General features: G+C 36.3%; 1 pseudogene across 1 annotated transcript; it reads right to left on the reverse strand.

Annotated features, from left to right (window-relative positions):
* Positions 1-16,129: 16,129 nt before the first annotated feature.
* On the reverse strand, positions 16,130-17,873 carry LOC311619646 (neurofilament light polypeptide-like; annotated as a pseudogene). Its single transcript has 2 exons — positions 17,857-17,873; positions 16,130-17,277 (listed from the first exon to the last, which is right to left on the reverse strand). The product of its transcript is annotated as a neurofilament light polypeptide-like (transcript).
* Between the last annotated feature and the right edge of the window lie 599 nt (positions 17,874-18,472).

Genomic DNA, 18,472 nt, shown 5'->3' on the forward strand with positions numbered 1-18,472 from the left:
TGTTCGGTGCTTCCCTCTTCTCTTCTCTTCTCTTCTCTTCTCTTCTCTTCTCTTCTCTTCTCTTCTCTTCTCTTCTCTTCTCTTCTCTTCTCTTCTCTTCTCATCACTGGATCTATTTTGTTCATCAGTTTAAGTTCATTAAATTTCACAAATGAGTGAGATCATGTGATATTTATCTTTCTCTGACTGGCTTATTTTGCTTAGCATAATGTTCTCCAGATCCATTCATGCTATTGCAGATGGTAAGAGTTCTTTTTTTTTTCAAAGCATTGAAACATTTGAGGGCCAAGTTTTGATAGTATAAAGAATTATTACCCCCAAAATATAGCATATGATTTTTAAATTCATAGATACACCATAGCTTTTTATCCACTCAACTGCTATTGAGCACTTAGGCTGTTTCTAAATCTTAGCTATTATAAATCGCACTAGTATGAATATAGGGATACATATATTCTTTCTGATTAGTGTTTTGTTTTTTTAGGGTATATTCCTAAAAGTGGGATCACTGGGTTAAATGGGAGTTCCTATTTTAAATGTTTGAGGGAACTCCATACTGATTTCCACTGTGGCCGCACCACTAGCAGTGAAATAGGATTCCCTTTTCTTCACATCCTTTGCTGCACTTGCCATTTGTTGATTTGTTGAGAGACATCCTGACAGGTGTGAGGTGATATCTCATTGGCATTTTGATTTGCATCTTTGCAATGAGTGGCTTCGAGCGTTTTTTTTCTTAAGTCTCTTGGCGAGGGGAGGAGAAAATAGTGGCTAAATAGACAGATGAGGTTTCTTTAGCATCTGTCCTTGTCTTTCTTCTGTTCTGAAGCTTTATATTGTTATGTATCAGCACTTTACTGTAGCTACAATTACCATCAACAATAGGAAAAGTCTTTACATGGCATTTAAGGCTATTGATGGTATAGGCTTGGTTTTTAAGATTCATTGCTTTACATATGTTTCATATATTCCACAGGGACTAAAAGCGTGATATTTTATATCAGAAACTAGCTCTGAAAGCTATTCTCCTTGAGAAAGCCTCTAAATTTTGTAAGTCTCCATTTCTAGACTTGTAAAATGAAGTGTATAAAGTATCCAACATAGCTATTCTGTAACTATTCTATCAGTTTTCTTGTTTATTTATTTCTTTTCTAAAGTATAAGTATGAGTTTTCAATTCTAGGAATTGTATTATTGAAAAAATGAAGGCAGGTAAAATTTATTATGTGCACTGCCATTCATTTTTCTATTTCTTAAATGCTCCCTCATTTTGTCCATGTAAAGGTCAAGATAAAAAATTACTGATTTAAGAAACAAGGGACCAAAAATCAAGGCAAATTGCCAATTAGCTGATTATTGTTAATCACCAGCAATCATTTTTACATGACAACATTTAAAATAGGTTCTATATATGATTTAATGGTTCCCAGTGACTATCAATGAGAGAAAAATTAGCATATAGCTATTGTGATGTATTTAAAACATTTCTATCTAGGCACAAGTCAATATCTGTGATCAGCTTTGATAGTAATTCCTGATTAAAATTTATCTTTCCTCCTGATTGTTTAAAAACTTCATATTCTCCCTTGATAGGTTTAAACAGATTTCCTGCTGTCAATGATGACATTCTGTTGTTTTGCCCTAGTGTTTGCCCACAATATTTATTTTTAGATTTGTAATTCTTCAATTTTAGATGCCCCTCCACAGAGTTAAGAAATTTATGTGCTGAATTATTTCTAGGATTTTTAGTTGAAGTGTGTTTAAGTATATATAGAGAAAAATGCATTAATAGAAATTATAAAGTTTACTAGTTCCACCTAGTGGCAATGCAAAGCAAGTTTAAAATAAAATTATCACTGAAATGATATTAACAGGCTTCATAGGAGGAAGCTTTTCAAAAATTCACTTATATGCCTTTTGTATATAGGTAGACATTCAATGCTGAAAATCCACTATTTTAAAAACGGATATAAATGAATTCTGGATATCTATAACAATTCATTTCTGCAGACATGTTTTTCTTTTTCTTATTTTAGAAGAAGCATCTGAACAATAAAGAGCAAATGGAAATAGAATCCCCCACTAACTGTAATGTTTTTTGTTGTGTTTTTTTTTCTACTGATTAAACATATATTTTCCTCCACATACCAGTTAAATCTCATTAATTTAGCTGCTGGACCTGAATAAATAACTATAGGATGTTTATAAATGGTCAAAAACAACACATCTAAATCTATAAGATGATATGATAGTTCTTATATAAAAATATTCTTTCATGAGATAATAAAGTCTAGGAAATGCCTTTAAAAACTAATAATTTTATTAGCAAAAGCCCTGTATTTTCTACAAAACAAAATTTCAGCAGAAGAAATGTTTAAAAATCATAAAATATAAACTAAATTGTTTTTTTAATTGCTTAGTTATGATATCCCACCCTAATCATGCTTATCAGCATAAAGTGTGATAAATAATGATATATAAATAAATTGCTTTTTCCAGTAAAAATATCATTAGAGCATGTCATAGAAAATTATTTTTCTTCGTCTGCTTCAATAGCACCTTCAATGTTCTTATAAAAGCTCTTTCTGTCTTACAACTAAATTCATTTTTGTTGTCTCTCTAATGTCTGCAAAAATTCAAACTGTATATAGCGTGTTTTTATCAGTGAAGAATCTTTCCTGTTTAGTTATGACAGACTGAGTTTTATATGATTTGCAAAAATACCTGATATGTGTACAAAACACATTGCTATGCTAGAGAACGCTTCCACAGAATGCTGAATATCATTAACTAAACTTTAGATATTTTAAGAGAAGAAAGATTACAATTGAGTATTCCTTTTTCAGATAGAAATAATATGCTACATTAGGCAAAATGAATAAAATCTTCAGGGTGTCAACTTTCAATCTTGCTTGTTTAATTAATTTTACATATAAAAGCAAATGACTTAAAAACCATTTTGTGGTAGCAAATTACTTTACTGTCTTTACCTGTGCAGCTTGCTCTAGATAAGCCAACCACATCCTTTTACAGCTGTCACAACGGTGAGGACTTAATTTTGCTATTATTGAACACCAGAAGACAAATAATGAATAAAAATAGGATTATCCTTATATTCATATCATAATTATACATTAAATTACATTGAATCATAAAAAACGCAAGCACAGATAGGTAATATGCTATTTAGACCAATAAAATACAAATCCAGTACACTTAATTAACATATCATGAATCACTTGCATTTCAATATAAATGTACAAATGATGTTCATTTTTAAATCATATTGTACAATCCTATTACTTGATGATATGGAAAATTACAAATCTAAATACCATGACTATAAAGTAGGCATATGTTGTAAGGTCTATAGCATAAAGTATTTCTCATTTTTTCTCTCAGAAGAAAGACAGATAGAGAAACAGTGAGAGAACCTATAAAAAACACCTAAGCTTTCAATAATCATAACGTTTTAGAGCAGGGGTCTTCAAACTACGGCCCGCGGGCCACATGCAGCCCGCAGAGGAGTCTGATCCGGCCCGCCAGGTTTTTTGGGCAGTGAGCTCAGCCGAGGTGTTACAGTAGGAATTAGTAGTTCATATAGTCCAGCCCTCCAGCTCTCTGAGGGACCGTGATCTGGCCCCCACTTTAAAAAGTTTGAGGACCCCTGTTTTAGAGAATACGAATATGTGAAAATTAAACATCCCTGGATAATGAGAAATTTTATGAAGTAATATTCATACTTCTTCATAAAACTATATCCACTATAAAAGATATTTTTGATGAAATATGTGCCCCACAGATTAACCTACATCTATATAATAAAAATGCAGTGGTCCTGATGCCATAACTACCAAAGACCAGTCACTAGGAGGGACTTGACGCTGGGTCCCATGGTTCTAGTGGGACTTTATGCTACATCCTGTGATGTAAGGAATCTGGGTCTCACATGATTTTGTGCACTGGGCCTCTAGTATCATTAAATGTATAAGTAGTACTTTGAAGAGTGTTTTTCAGATTAATATTAGTTTGTAAAAGGTAGAATCTGTTTTTTTTAATTCCAAGTTCTTAGTATATATTATAGGCATGCTCTGGCCTCAAAGTTTTTATATACCTGTTCCTATGCCTTCCCTCAAAAGCTCACATGTTTTCCACCCTCATGATCTATAGGTGTTTATTTAAATATGTCTTTCTTGTTAGCTCTATTCTAAAATCTGTATTTAAAATTATACTTATTTAAAACTAAACTTAAAATAAAATGAAAACCCTACTCTACTCCCTGATGTCCCCAATACCCCTCACCATTTCCCTTATTTTTCTTTATAGTATTGTCATCTTAAACACTGTATACATTTTTTTGTACACAATAAGCCCTCAATGTCATCAATAGGTACTTGAAAGCTGTGACTTTAAGCAAAACAACGTATTTTAGAAAACAATTTTGCCATAAACTAATTGATATAAACAAAAATTAAGTTCCTATGGTGTATTCTGGTAACAAAATCATCAACAGACTTCTAAATAAAGACCCAAATACTTCTGATATTAAAGATTGAAATAAACGTGGGATATGCATACATTTAAAAGGACTAATAAAAACAAGTAAGAAAGATCTTTTCTAACTTGCTTCCAGTTCTGGGTCACAGGTGGCCAGAGCCTCTCCCAGCAGCTCAGAGAGCACAGTGGGAAGCTCCTCTTCAATAGCAGTGTGCTTCACTCCCCCGCTCCCCCCGCCCCACACACACACACACACACACTGGGACAAAGCAGACACAACAATTTACCTAACGTGCACATCTTTGGGATCTTGGAGGAAAAGAATACCCAAAGAAAACTCACATAGATACAGAAAGAATGTGAAAACACTACATGGACAGTGACCCCACCTGTTAATTGTTTTTTTCATCAACATCAAATGAAAGGATGCTATTTGAGGACCAGCTGTGTGTTTAAGATAAGGCTGTCTGCCTCCCCTGAAATGTAAGCACCATAAAGGGAAGATATTCTTTTCTTTAAAACTGGATTTCTAGAGCATAGAACACTGCTTGGGAGAGAACATATGTACTATAAATATGTGCTAAATTAATGGAATCTTCAATGAATAAATAATTCACCAAATTGTGTGTTGTAAACAAGCTCATGATATAGGAGGTAGACAGAGGTGTACATTTGAATTAGAATATGGACATCTCCCATATTGATTATACTTCACTGAGCTTCATACATGTAGGTGGCTATCATGGCACATCCTCTAGTGATTCTCAGTAGCAGTTTCCTTGCTTCCTTTCCTTTATTGTCCTATGAGATATAGACATTTCCCAAAGCCCATGCCTTCAATCTCTAAAATTTTCTTTATATTTCTCTTCGAAATCTCATTAATTTCCACAGGTTCCACAACACCTCCGAGTAAACTAATTCCATGTGTAAATCAACAGATCTCAGGTTTTAGTAATACACATGAACAATACACACATGCACATGTACATACAGAAACAAACACACACACTGCACTGCAATGTATTTTCCAACATTTGAAAATTGAAATGTGGATCACAAACTATAAAATTTACTTTTTAAAAAGTACATGAGTTAGTGGGCTTCAGTAGTTTTGGAACTTTTAATATATTAACAATATTTGTATAATCAATACCATTATCTGGTTCAGAACATTTTAATCACACCAGAAGGACACACTTTACCAATTAACATTCACTTCCAATTATACCTTATCCCCAACATTGGCAACCATTAATCTACTTTCTGTCTCTTTGGATTTACCTATTCTGGACATTTCATATGAATGGGGTGATGCATTGTGTGGGCATTTCAGTCTGTCTTCTTTTCTCTTAGCATATTTTCAAGATTCTCCCATAGCATACAATGTGTCAGCACTTCATTTCTTGTTGTAGCTGAATGCCATTCTCTGGATACAACATATTTAGTTTATATTGTATATTCAACTCTTGATGGACATTCAGGTTATCTCCAGTTTTCAGTTATAGGACTAGTGCTGCCATAAATATCCATATAACATTGGTGAGAACATATGTTTTAAATTATCTGACTATATGCCTATGAGTGGGATTACAGGATTATATGTACCCGTGTTTAATATTTTGAGAAACTAACACACTGTTTTTTCAAAGGAGTTGTGCCATCCTACATTTATATTATAGCTATCTTAAGAGAAGCAGGCACCCCGTTTAAGTGAGTATGAAGTGATATTTTATTGCAGTTTGATTCTTATGTCCCTGGGGTAACCTTTCTGTGTTTGTTAGCCATTTATACTGCTTTCATAACAATGTCTAGTCAAAATCTGCCAAATTTTTAAAATTCTATAATTTACCTTTTTAATGTTGAGTCAAAAGATAATTTCATATATTCTGAATATTTAGATCCTTATGATATGTGATAATTTCAAATATCATCTGTCATTTCATGGATTCTCTTTTTTCTTTCTTGGCAGTGTCTTTTGAAGCACAGAAATGTTTTAATTTTGAAGTACAACTTATTTTGTCTCTTGTTTCTTGTACTTTGGGGTCATTCTGATAAAACATTTCTTAATCTAAGGACATATGAATTTATAACTAATTTTCTTCTAAGAGATTTATAGGATTATTTAAACATTTAATCTCAATTGAGTTAATCATGTGATATATGAGTCTAATTTAATTATTTTGCATTTGGCAGTTTATTTTGTTCATTAGATTCAACATATAAGTGAGATCATATGGTATTTTTCTCTGACTGGTTTATTTCACTTGGTATAATAATCTCCTGGTCATCCATGCTGTCTCAAGGGGTGAGATTTTCTTCTTTTTATTGATGCATAATATTCCATTGTATAAATATGCCACTGCTTTTTTACCCACTCATCTATTGATGTGCAGTTAGGATTCTTCCAGATCTTGGCTGTTGTAAATAATGCATCTATGAGCATAGGGTGTATATATTCTTTTGAATTGGCATTTCATGATTCTTAGGATATATTCCCAGAAATAGGACACTGGGTCAAAGGGCAGTACCATTTTTAAAATTTTCAGGAAACTCCATACTGTTCTCCACAGTGGCTGCCAGAGTCTGTACTCCCGCCAACAGTGCACTAGGATTCCCTTTTCTCCACATCTTCACGCATTTATTTGTTGATTTATTTATGGTAGACTTTCTGGCAGATGTGAAGTTATATCTCATGTGGTTTTAATTCACAGCTTATAGTGAATTAATGAGGTTGAGCATTTTTTTCATGTCCACTGGCCATCTACGTTCTCTTTGAAGAAGTGCCTATTCAGGTCCTTTGCCCATTTTTAAATTGGATTATTTGTCTTCCTGGTGTTGATTTATATAAGCGTTTTCTATATTTTGCAAATTAATTACTTATCAGATGTGTTATTAGAAAATATGTTCTCTCATACAGTATGTTCCCTTTTAATTTTGTTGAGTTTTTTTGTGCTGGTCAGAAATTTTAAGTTTAATATAATTCCATTTGTTTATGTTTTCCTTTATTTCCTTTGCCCAAGGAGACATGTCAGCAAAAATACTGTTATAAGATGCCCTGACTGGTGTTGCTAAGTGTTTAGAACATTGGCCCTCACACTGAAGGGTCTCAAGTTTGATTCCTGGTCAAGGGCATGTATTGTACTTGAGTTGTGGAGGGGTGCAGGTGGGAGGCAACCAGTTCATGTGTCTCTCTCTTATTGATCTCTCTCTCTCCCTCTCTCTCTCTCTCTCTCTCTCTCTCTCTCTCTCTCTCTCTCTTTCTCTCTCTCTCTGTCTCTCTCTCTCTCTCTCTCTCTCTCTCACACACACACACACACACACATGCACACACACACACACACACACACACACACACACACTTTCTCACTCTCAATCTGAGGAAATTTAGAAAATTTTGTTTTTTCTCCTAGTCACAAACATGCTTTAAATATATAATAAAAATGTATTTTAACTAGAGGTCTGATAAATGAAAATTCATGCACTGGAGCAGGGAGTCCCTCAGCCCGGCCTGCCCCCTCTCACAGTCCAGGAGCCCTCAGGGGCAGGAGGCGACCCAGCTATCAGGGGAAGGTGATGTCCCCATCAAACCTCTGCTGCTGTCACTGCTGGCAGCACAAGCCTCAGCCGGCCCTAGTTACCTGAGTCTTGGGCAGCCGCCATCTGAGGCTTGCCTGCACCTGGGGCTGGCCCTAAGCATCTAGGGGGCTGGGAGACTGAGTGCCACCATCTTGTGGCTGTGAGCACTGCCATCTTTGAGGGCGTGGCAGTAATTAGCATATTTCCTCCTTATTGGTTGTGGGCTCCACCATCTTTGTGATGGCACGAGGGTAATTAGCATATCCTTCTTCATTTGATAGGATAATAAGTCAACAAAAAGAAGAAAAATGAAAACTGCTGACAGGAAGAACTAGTAAGAATTTAAGGGTTTCCACATATCAAATTATGTTTGATGATAGTGTATCTTATATATCATCTTGATTGTGACAGCATTTCTTTTGCACCAAACATTTTCATTTTAGTGTATCATCATATTCATAACTCCTAGAGGACACTTCTCAAAATGTATTACTTGTTCAATTACATTCTTCATTTTTTTATTCATCTCAGCTCAGAACCTTAAAGTGACACAGCTTGCCCATGAAAACAATGAGCTCAGAGCAAATAAATATCCAAACTAACTTACTGACTGTTAATAATTCACTCTGATTTTCTTGGCTCTAAAATTCCTTTCTGACAAGCCACATTTATACTGCATAACTTTTGTCAACTGCAAATAACTTTGAAATTGTTTTATTTCTAACTCAATTTGAAATTGTTTTATTTTCAAATAAATTTCTTTCCCCCTTACCCTCCTTCCCTCTCTTTGTCCCTGTCCTTCCTCCCTCTCTCTTTCCCTCTTCCTCTGTTTTAGTAATTTATTCACATTCTTTGCAAAATAATTATATCTAGATTCTCTAATCCTCAGTCATCTCTTTATTTCATGGAGATTACAATTTAAGTTCTTCAGGGCTATCAATGAACTATATGGTATTCACCAATTCCAAGATTGCTATGATAACTTTTATTGGTTTGTCATGTTTATGGATGAAAAAAATTTAAGCCTGTGTAATTAAATAGGAACCTAAATGAGATTATAAAACCACTATATTCCTCATATTCTTTCCATTATACCAAATGGTAGTATAAGAGATAGCAGAAATTTGGGGAAGCACAATAAAGTTGAAAGAAGTAATAAAATGTCTGAAAAATAAGTATAAAAAGTAGGTTACCAAGTGCCCATCAGTAGACAAGTGGATAAAAAAGTTGTGGTTAAAAAAAAAAAAAAAAAGTAGGTTAATAAATAGTGAATAGTTATTTCATCTGGGTCCTGCAACAATTCGTTTTATTTTGGAAAGAACACACAACTTAGATAAATACATATGTTTATATCTTTATTGGTGAGAGTATTACAGATGCCCCTGCCTCTTTTTACTTCGTATTGCCCTCCTCCACTAGGATCCCAACCAGTCCCAGGGCTTCATCACCCTATTGTCTGTGTCCACAGGTAGTTCATATATGCAAATAAGTTCTTGGTTAATCTCTTCCCTCTGAGATTCTTCAGTCTGTTCCATGCCTCTGCTTCTATTTTATTTATCAGTTTATTTTGTTCATTAGATTCCTTGTTTGTTTATCTTTACTATCAATTATTGACATATATGTATTTATTGCCATTTTATTGTTCATGTTTTTTATCTTTATCTTCTTCTTCTTAAAGAAAACCCTTCCACATTTCATATAATACCAGTTTGGTGGTGATAAACTACTTTAGCTTTTTCTTGTTTGTGAAGCTCTTTATCTGTTCTTCTATTCTAAATGATAGTTTTGCTGGGTAGAGTAATCTTGGTTGTGGGTTCTTGCTATTCATCACTCTGAATATTTCTTGCCACTCGCTTCTGGCCTGCAAAGTTTTTGTTGAGAAATCAGCTGACAGTTCTATGGTGCTCCCTTATAGGTAACTAACTGATTTTCTCTTGCTGCTTTTAAGATTTCTCTCTTTGTCTTTAACCATTGGCATTTTTATTATGATGTGTCTTGGTGTGGGCCTCTTTGGGTTCATCTTGTTTAGGACTCTCTGCACTTCCTGGACGTGCATGTCTATCTCTTTCACTAGGGAGGGGAATTTTTCTGTCATTATTTCTTCAAATTAATTTTCAATTTCTTGCTCCCTGTCTTTTCCTTCTGGCACCCCCATGATGCAAATGTTGGTATGTCTGAAATTCTCCCAGAGGATCTTACACTATCTTCAGATTTTTTATTCATTTTTGCTCTTTAATCAGTGTTGTTTTATTTTCTTTCTCATATTTAAATTGTTGATTTGATTCTCAGCATCTTCTGCTCTATTGTTGAGTCATTGAAACTTATTCTTCATTTCAGTTATTGAATCCTTCATTTCTGAGTGGTTCTTTTTCATGTCTTTTACATTCACACTAATTTCCTTGAAATTCTCACTAAGTTCCTTAAAGCTTTTAAGTTCCTTGAGCATCTTTGTACTGTTTGGTATTTTTCTTGCTTATATTTCATTTAGGTTTTTGTTTTGTTTTGTTTCGTGTGTGTGGTTTCCTGTGTCCCCTCCCCCTCCCCCCTCCCCCCCCCCCAGACATTTCTCCTATTCTTTCTTTAAAAAAATAAAATAAAATATATCTTTATTGTTCAGATTATTATAGGAGTTCCTCTCTTTTCTTTCCCCATAGCTCCCCTTCACCTAATTTCCCACCCCACTCCATGCCCTTACCTCGCACCACTGTCTTCATCCATAGGTGTAATATTTTTGTCCAATCTCTTCCCACATCCTCAGACCCTTTCATTTGTGAAATGTTTGATTTTTTTTTTTTAATCTCCACATTTTAGCTGCTTCTCTATGTTTGTTTCTACCAGTATGTATTGAGTAGAGCTTCTATGTAACCTGGAATTGGTAGAGTAGCATTGCTTAGTATGTGTCCTGTAGGGCTCAATGATTCAGCTTCCGGAGTAACCTAAGCTGGTCACTCTAGGTGTGCCCTGACATGGCTGTGTTCACTGTGCTATTGAGCATTGATTGCTGTTGGTGTGCCTGAGAGGAATTGAGCCCCCGGTCAGTTGGTCCTGAGGACCAGATGAAATAGTGGGAGAGCTGTTATGCAGGAGCCACTCTTATTGAGCAGGACTTGCCTATTGGAGTTTTGGTGCTCACTGAGTTTGCCCCTTGAATGGTATTTGTTTTAAATATTTGTTCTTGCCCTAGCTGGCTTGGTTCAGTGAATAGAGTGTCAGCCTGTGGACTGAAGGGTCCCAGGTTCAATTCCGGTCAAGGGCACATGACTGGATTACAGGCTGGATCTCCAGTAGGGACATGCAGGAGGCAACCGATCAATGATTCTCTCTCATCATTGATGTTCCTATCTCTCTTCCTCTCCCTTCCTCTCTAAAATCAATAAAAATATTTTTTAAAAAGTTTGTTCTCTCATTCCATATATCTTGAGCCTTTAAAAGTTTACTTATTTGCCTAAATTAGCTGGTATAGACATTGCAGCCTTAATTCACATATTGCAAAGTCATGAGGTACTAATGAAATAATATGTAAAATACTATAGTTTATAGGTCATAGTAGCAGCCCCCTATTATTAGTAATTGTGTGTATATTAATACAAAATATATTAAATCTGTAATTATTAAACTTTAGCATGTAATTTAGAATTGTACTGATTCTATTTAATAGAATAAAAATTATTAAAAGACTACAAATGATTTGAATTACTTTTTGTTTTATAGAAATAAAATATTTTTATGAAACAAAAGAAACACCTTTAAGCAGAAAACATTGTGGATAAATATACATTCTATTTAACTATGATAAATAAAAATAAGTAACAAAATAAATATAGCAAAAAGGTTATAAAATTGTCATAAAAATAAGCCACTAAAATCCAAAGGATTTACATGCCACATTTATATGATACCACTATTCCAAATGCAATTGCAATACTTCTTGATTTATAGTATAACATGGATGAAAATAGTTTTATTTTCCATTTTTATTATACCTATATAATCCAGCTGTTTACTAAATGTTTAGACATTGTCAGGAAATAGGTTTGGTTTTTGGTGATAGCCAGACCATCCTCAAAGAAAAGAGGCTACAATATTTATATTAATCTAAGCAATGTGTCTATGTCTATCTAGAGTTATATCATCCTTAACTGGTTTGGCTCAGTTATATCAACCCTAACTGGTTTGGCTCAGAGGATGGAGTTTTGGCCTGTGGACTGAAAGGTCCCAGGTTCGATTCTAGTCAAGGGCATGTACCTCTGTTGTGGACACATTCCCAGTAGGGTGTGTGCAGCAGGTAGCTTATCAATGATTCTCTCCCATCAATATTTCTAACTTTCTATCCCTCTCCCTTCCTCTCTGTAAAAAAATCAATAGAATATATTTTATAAAAAGAGTTTCATCATTCTTATATGTGACAAAAAGTTTTTAATTTCAAACATCATAAAATTTGAGAAAAATAGCATTATTAGGCACAGTCTAAATACAAACAAATGATCAATCTAAGAAAATTAATTTACTAGTAAAATGTAAATATTATAAGAGAAAAACATGCAGATAAATTTTGAAATTTAAAAATATATACATTTGATTTTAGGTTAGAGAACATAAAACTAAAGTTCAAGCAATACTTTCCCCCAAGTGATTTGAGTATAAAAAGGCATTTATATATAGTTGTTGTTGTTCAAAGATTTTTTCTATGACATTTGTAAATTAAAAAAAAAATTGGTGTTGATACTTGGATTTAAAGTGAAAAGCTCAGTTTTTAAAAGTGAAACGGTATGCCTCTGAACTAATGGCATCAAGCTACGTAATTTGTTATATATACCAGGCTTCTTTTCATAAAAATACCTTATTAGAACAAAACACATGGAGTCTAAATTTCCCCTCTATAATTTTCTGAACTATATAAAATAATCAAGAAATCTAAATGAAGTAACCTTAATTTTAATCACCTAGACATGCATGTATCTTAGATATTTTCTTACAAGGAAATCACAGCTGAAAGTCATATTGGGGGGATTATATTGCTAAAAAATAGGTAAAAATTGATGAAGTCATTAAATTTTCAAAAGTTATAAATTATCCTGCAAAGCTTCACTGGCTGCAAATTAGCCTGTGCTGTAGCCCTCTGCTAACAATCTATAGATCATTTTATTATTCATGAATTTTAGTAATTTCAGGACACCACAGGTCATCTTATGCTCATTTATTTGCTAAACACCTTGTGCTAGTATGCCTGTGCTGAAAAATTGCTACTATTTACTCCCTGTGAGACAAGCAAGCAACAAAGTGCCGATTTTGGCCCCAGACATCCTGTATGCCAGGCTGTACATATATCTTGCTGTCAGTGAAATAAATGAGCCCTTAAATTGGCTGCAAAGCTTTAAGAACTGAAATTTATATGTCTAGTTATCAAACAGAAAGTTCAGAACACCTGCCAATATGAAACATAATTGTGACAAACTGTTACATTTTACCTTTAGCTTCTCAGTTCTAATATGGCAAGTTCTACAAAACCTCCCAAGTCAGCAAAGATAAAACAATCGCGACGTTTGTGTATGTGTTTGTATACATATGTGGGTGCGTGCATGTGTGTATAGTGTGTGTGTGTGTGTGTGTGTGTGTGTGTGTGTGTGTAAGCATGAAGGCATTACCATTTAACAGTGGTCATCCATCACTAGATGTATAACATGATACAAATAGCCAGAGCGTTAGAGTTTATTTTGAACAGAAAGTCCAGTCCAAATGGATTTGCCAGCTTCCGTGAGCATTTAGATGTCTTCCCAGATTTACAGCTTCTTTACAAATTCCTCTCAAAATATCAACAATGATGAGGATAAAGAGTCTCGCTTTCATTTTAGTTTTTAATCATTAGAGAGTTTGACAGGTTGAAGGATACTAAAGTTATCAATCCCTCACAGATGAAGAGACATTCTTTAAGGGTTATGTGACCTGCCTGTGTAAACAAAGCCAGTGAGTGACAGAGGGTGAGATAGTATGTAAAATGGTGTGAGGGTCTCCATAATCTTTGATATTTAAGGATAGTATACTATTTACACCAATAACAACAATAATAAGATCAACCATGGTTTTAAATTGAATATTTAAGAACACTCATGTGTATTTTACATTATGTCTTCCCTGACCATGACTCTAATTTTAGTGATGAAAAAGCTGAGGTTCAGCCAGGTTGAGTGACTGGTTCCAGTTGGTCATGCATAGGCTGCATGTTGTCTAGCCACGGCTCAGATCCCACAATCTGGCTCGAGGATCCATGTATTTAAACCCAACAGGCTATATCCCTGAAGCACCAGCGATACATAAAATCCTTGATTATATCAAGCTACTTCTTCACTTTCACTATTCCACACTACATAAAACTAATTTATGCTGTATCATCTAATCAGTATTTCCCTTTAATGACATTGTAACATTTCATAAATTACTACATGTAAATTCCATTTATAGTACTAGTGGCCCGGTGCACAAAATTCATGTACAGGGAGGTGGGGTGTGCCTCAGCCTGGCCTGCATCCTCTTCGATCTGGGACTCCTGTGGGATCTAGCCTAAACTGAGAGCCAGACAACCCCCTCGCAAGTCAGGACTGTTGGTTCCTAACCACTCACCTGCATGGCTGCTTGATCACCTCTACTTTGCCTGCTGGCCTGTTTACCTCTAACTGCACTCCCCCACCAGCCTGATCACCCCCAACTGTCCTCCCTTCCTGGCCTGATCACTGTTGGGAGCCAGCAGAGTTGAGGCAAGCAACTCAGTCTTAAGGAAATAGAATTAAGTTCCTTCTAGCAGAAGTTATGCGGTGCCCTGAGGGCTTGGCCAGAAGATAAAGATTAACCTGCAGCTTAGCATCTTTCTGCTTAGCATCTTCCTGCCACTTCCCCTTCCTGATCCTCCCCCCCTAGATAGCCCAGCCTTGGAATGTTGCACCTTGGAATGTCACACCGCCCCTGGCAGTTAGCCAATCCTGTGTTGCCAGATACCAAAGACCCCCCTGCATAGGCAACCCTGACCCCCTTTGTTTCTGCTGTATAAATACAGCCATTTCAGAGAATAAAGTTCGGGGCTTGATCAGAACCTTGTCTTGCCTCCATTCTTTCGCATTCCTTGTTTGTTCATTCTCTTAGGTGGTTCCTGCGTGCCCCTGTTGTTGCCCCGCAGGTCGCGACATGATCACCCCTAATCGCCTCTGCCTCTGCCTCAGCCCCACCACCATGCTTTGTCTAGAAGGCTATCCAATAGATCTCATGGTCTAATTAGCATATTACCTTTTTTTTTTTTTTTTTTTTTTTTAGTATTTTACATTTTTTATTTATTTTCCCCCAGTTTCAATGAATACTTTTATTTACAATACTTACAGGTGATTAAAATTAGCATATTATCCTTTTATTAATATAGATAGGATATGAAATACTTCCATAACTATAACATATCTACCAGTATTACTCTATGAGAATACATATTTCATGCAATATAGGAAGGCATCTAATGCATTACATGTATATGTTGTAAGTAGTAGGAAATACTGTATTCATAGCAATAATATACACCCTGTGACTTCCCTTCCTAATTTGGGAATGGTTACTCAGTTCTTTGAATGTTTCCTGGCCCCTAATGTATTATTATTATTATTATTATTATTGTCATTCAGTGTAACTTTATGCACATGATTTGTTTATTGCACATGATTTGAGGTCTTTAATTTCTAACCTCCAAAGTTTCAAAGGACTATTTTTTCCCATGAAGTTTAACATTAACATTAGTGAATTCATGTATTCATGTGTTTTTATTGTAAACATCAGAATTATTCACATTGTCATACATCCTGGACTCATAAGCATGAACCTGCACAGGCTGGCAACAAGCCAGGAAGTCACTCTGCATAAGGAGAAAAGTCATAGCACGCCATTTAATGTCCAACCTGAGTCACCTCAGAATGTTAAATATATTGACTTCTTAATTCATATAGTATTGGGAACTCAAATGCTTGGTTGGTGATGGGGTGACGTAGTTTCGGGAGGACTGTTCCTGAAATAATTAAGGAAAGAGGGGCTCAATCTTTCTTTTTGGTTGCTTGCTCCACCCCAGCACCTTCATTTTTCTTCAAGTCCTCAGCTTCTTGGGCATCTTCTCTTTCACCTTCACCTCCTTCTTCCTCCTTTGTGTCCTCAAATTCTTCTTTGGCACTTCTTCCTCTTCCTCAGACTCTTCCTTCTCCTTCTCCTCCTCTTCAGCTTCTCCTTCAGAGGGGGTGGTTCATCCTTAGCTTCCTCGGCTTTTGCAGCCTCGATGGTTTCATCCACCTCAATCTGCTCCTCCTGGACGTGGCTGGTGTATTAAGAAGGGGAGGAGCGAGCAGACATCAAGTAGGAGCTGGTCTGTAGACCACCTTAGGCATATTGACCAAAGACCTGGGAACTCTGGGAGTAGTTGCTAACTATGCTTCCCATGCTGGTGAAACTGAGGCAGGTCTCCTCACCTTCCAAGAGTTTCCTGTAAGCTGCAATGTCAATGTCCAAAGCTATCTCCACATTGAGGAGGTCCTGATATTCTTTTAAATATTGTGCTATTTCATTCTCTGTAGTTCTCAACTCATTCTCTAATTGGTTGATTGTGACCTGCATAGCATTAACGTCCGCGTTCTGCTTGTCCTCCAGCTCTTGCAGCTGCTTTCCCAGCATTTTGTTCATGCCCCATCTTGCTCCCATCTGCAGAATCTTGGTCTTGAGCAGGCAGCAGCTCTCGGACACCTCATCCTTGGCAGTGCCCACCGCGTAGATGTTCTCGGCAGGGCTCTCAGTCAGCACCGTGAAGCGGCTCTTGCACCATCCCTCAGCATTCTGCATGTTCTCGGCAGCCAGCTTCTCCTACTGATTGTGGATGTCCTTGAGCATAGCGGAGAGGATGAACTTGGAGAACACGTCCATCTCCACGGAGATCTGAGCGTACTGGATCTGTGCCCATAGCTGGGCGATCTCCTCTTCGTGCGCCTTTTTCAGAAAGGTGATTTCGTCCATCAGGCTGTTGATGCACTCTTTAAGCTCAGTGCCAGCAAGAGCCATCTCATCTGCACCTTTGCGTGCCTCCGTCAGCCAGCCCTCTGTATCCTCATGGTTCAGCATCTCTTCCTGATAACACGCCTGCAGGTTGCTCCCAGTCCCTTTGGAGCCCCAGTGGCTCTTAGCTGCCCACTTCCCTCTCCTCACCGGGGATGGAGCACAGTGGTGTGGGGCACAGGCATCCCATTTTCACTGAAATGTTCAACCCAGGACTGCTCCATCAGTGTCCTCAGGCTGCCCAGGGGCAGACAGTGATCCCGGAGACCCTGGCCACCCCATCCTGCCCTGTCGTGATAGCCACCTGGACCCCACGGGTGTTGTCAGGTGCTGCCTGTCAGGCCTGCCCTGTCCCAATCACCGCCTAGACCCCACAGGCAACATCAGGCACTGCCACCATGCCTGCCCGGTCCCAGTCACTGCTTGGATACTGTGGAGGGCATCAGGTGCTGGCCACCCCAGCCTGCATACACAAATTTACCCACCATATTTGTTGGGTTTATTTGCATATCACTCCTAATTGGCTGTCAGCATAGCGAGGTATGGTCAACTAGCATCTTTCTTTTTTATTAGTGTAGATATCTCTTTTATAAATCCTATATTACATAAATGTGTAAAATGTTCAAATGAGAGATTTGTAAAAAAAAAAAAAAAAGCAATATCAATATAACTGTATCTTCCCCATCAATATAGCTCACAAAAGAAACCAAGAATTATATCTTACTTTTCATAAGAATTCATTTTGTGTGAAAATCTCAAGGCAATAGAACAGCTTTAAAAATTCAGAAGGAAAAACTACACTTCAAAAATATATGACACTATTGCTTTGATTAATTTTTTTCTGTGCTTTTTTCTTTCCAGATGTTGGCTCTCAAATTGGGGATAGCCAACGATTTGCTCTCTTGTTTGAGAGGAATGTGACTTGATTGTCATATATTTTGCTAACTGATTTTTCCAAGCCACTCATTAACCATTATATTCATCATATAAGCTACTTCTGCAGCTATCTTAGAAAAATAGGAAATTGATTCTTTTACATTCCAGTTTAACTGCCTTTGTTCAAAATTCAATTCTGCCATATACCATCTTGAATTTTAATTTAATGTGTGCCCACTGCCACAGACTATGTGCAATGTCTAGAAAAGTTTCCAACATGTATTAGTTACTCAATGCTGAATAAACTAATATATTTCTAAATATTTAGCACTTCTTTTTAAATATTTTGCCCTACCATGACAATTTTACTTTTTTTTTTCTGAATTAATTCCACATAACTAGCAAGCATGTGATCATAACACTAATGAAAACTGTGATCAACACTTTCTGAGCTCTTATTAAAG

The sequence above is a fragment of the Pipistrellus hanaki genome (genome assembly GCF_964339955.1).
Source record: "Pipistrellus hanaki genome assembly, chromosome: 3".
Taxonomy (NCBI): domain Eukaryota; kingdom Metazoa; phylum Chordata; class Mammalia; order Chiroptera; family Vespertilionidae; genus Pipistrellus; species Pipistrellus hanaki.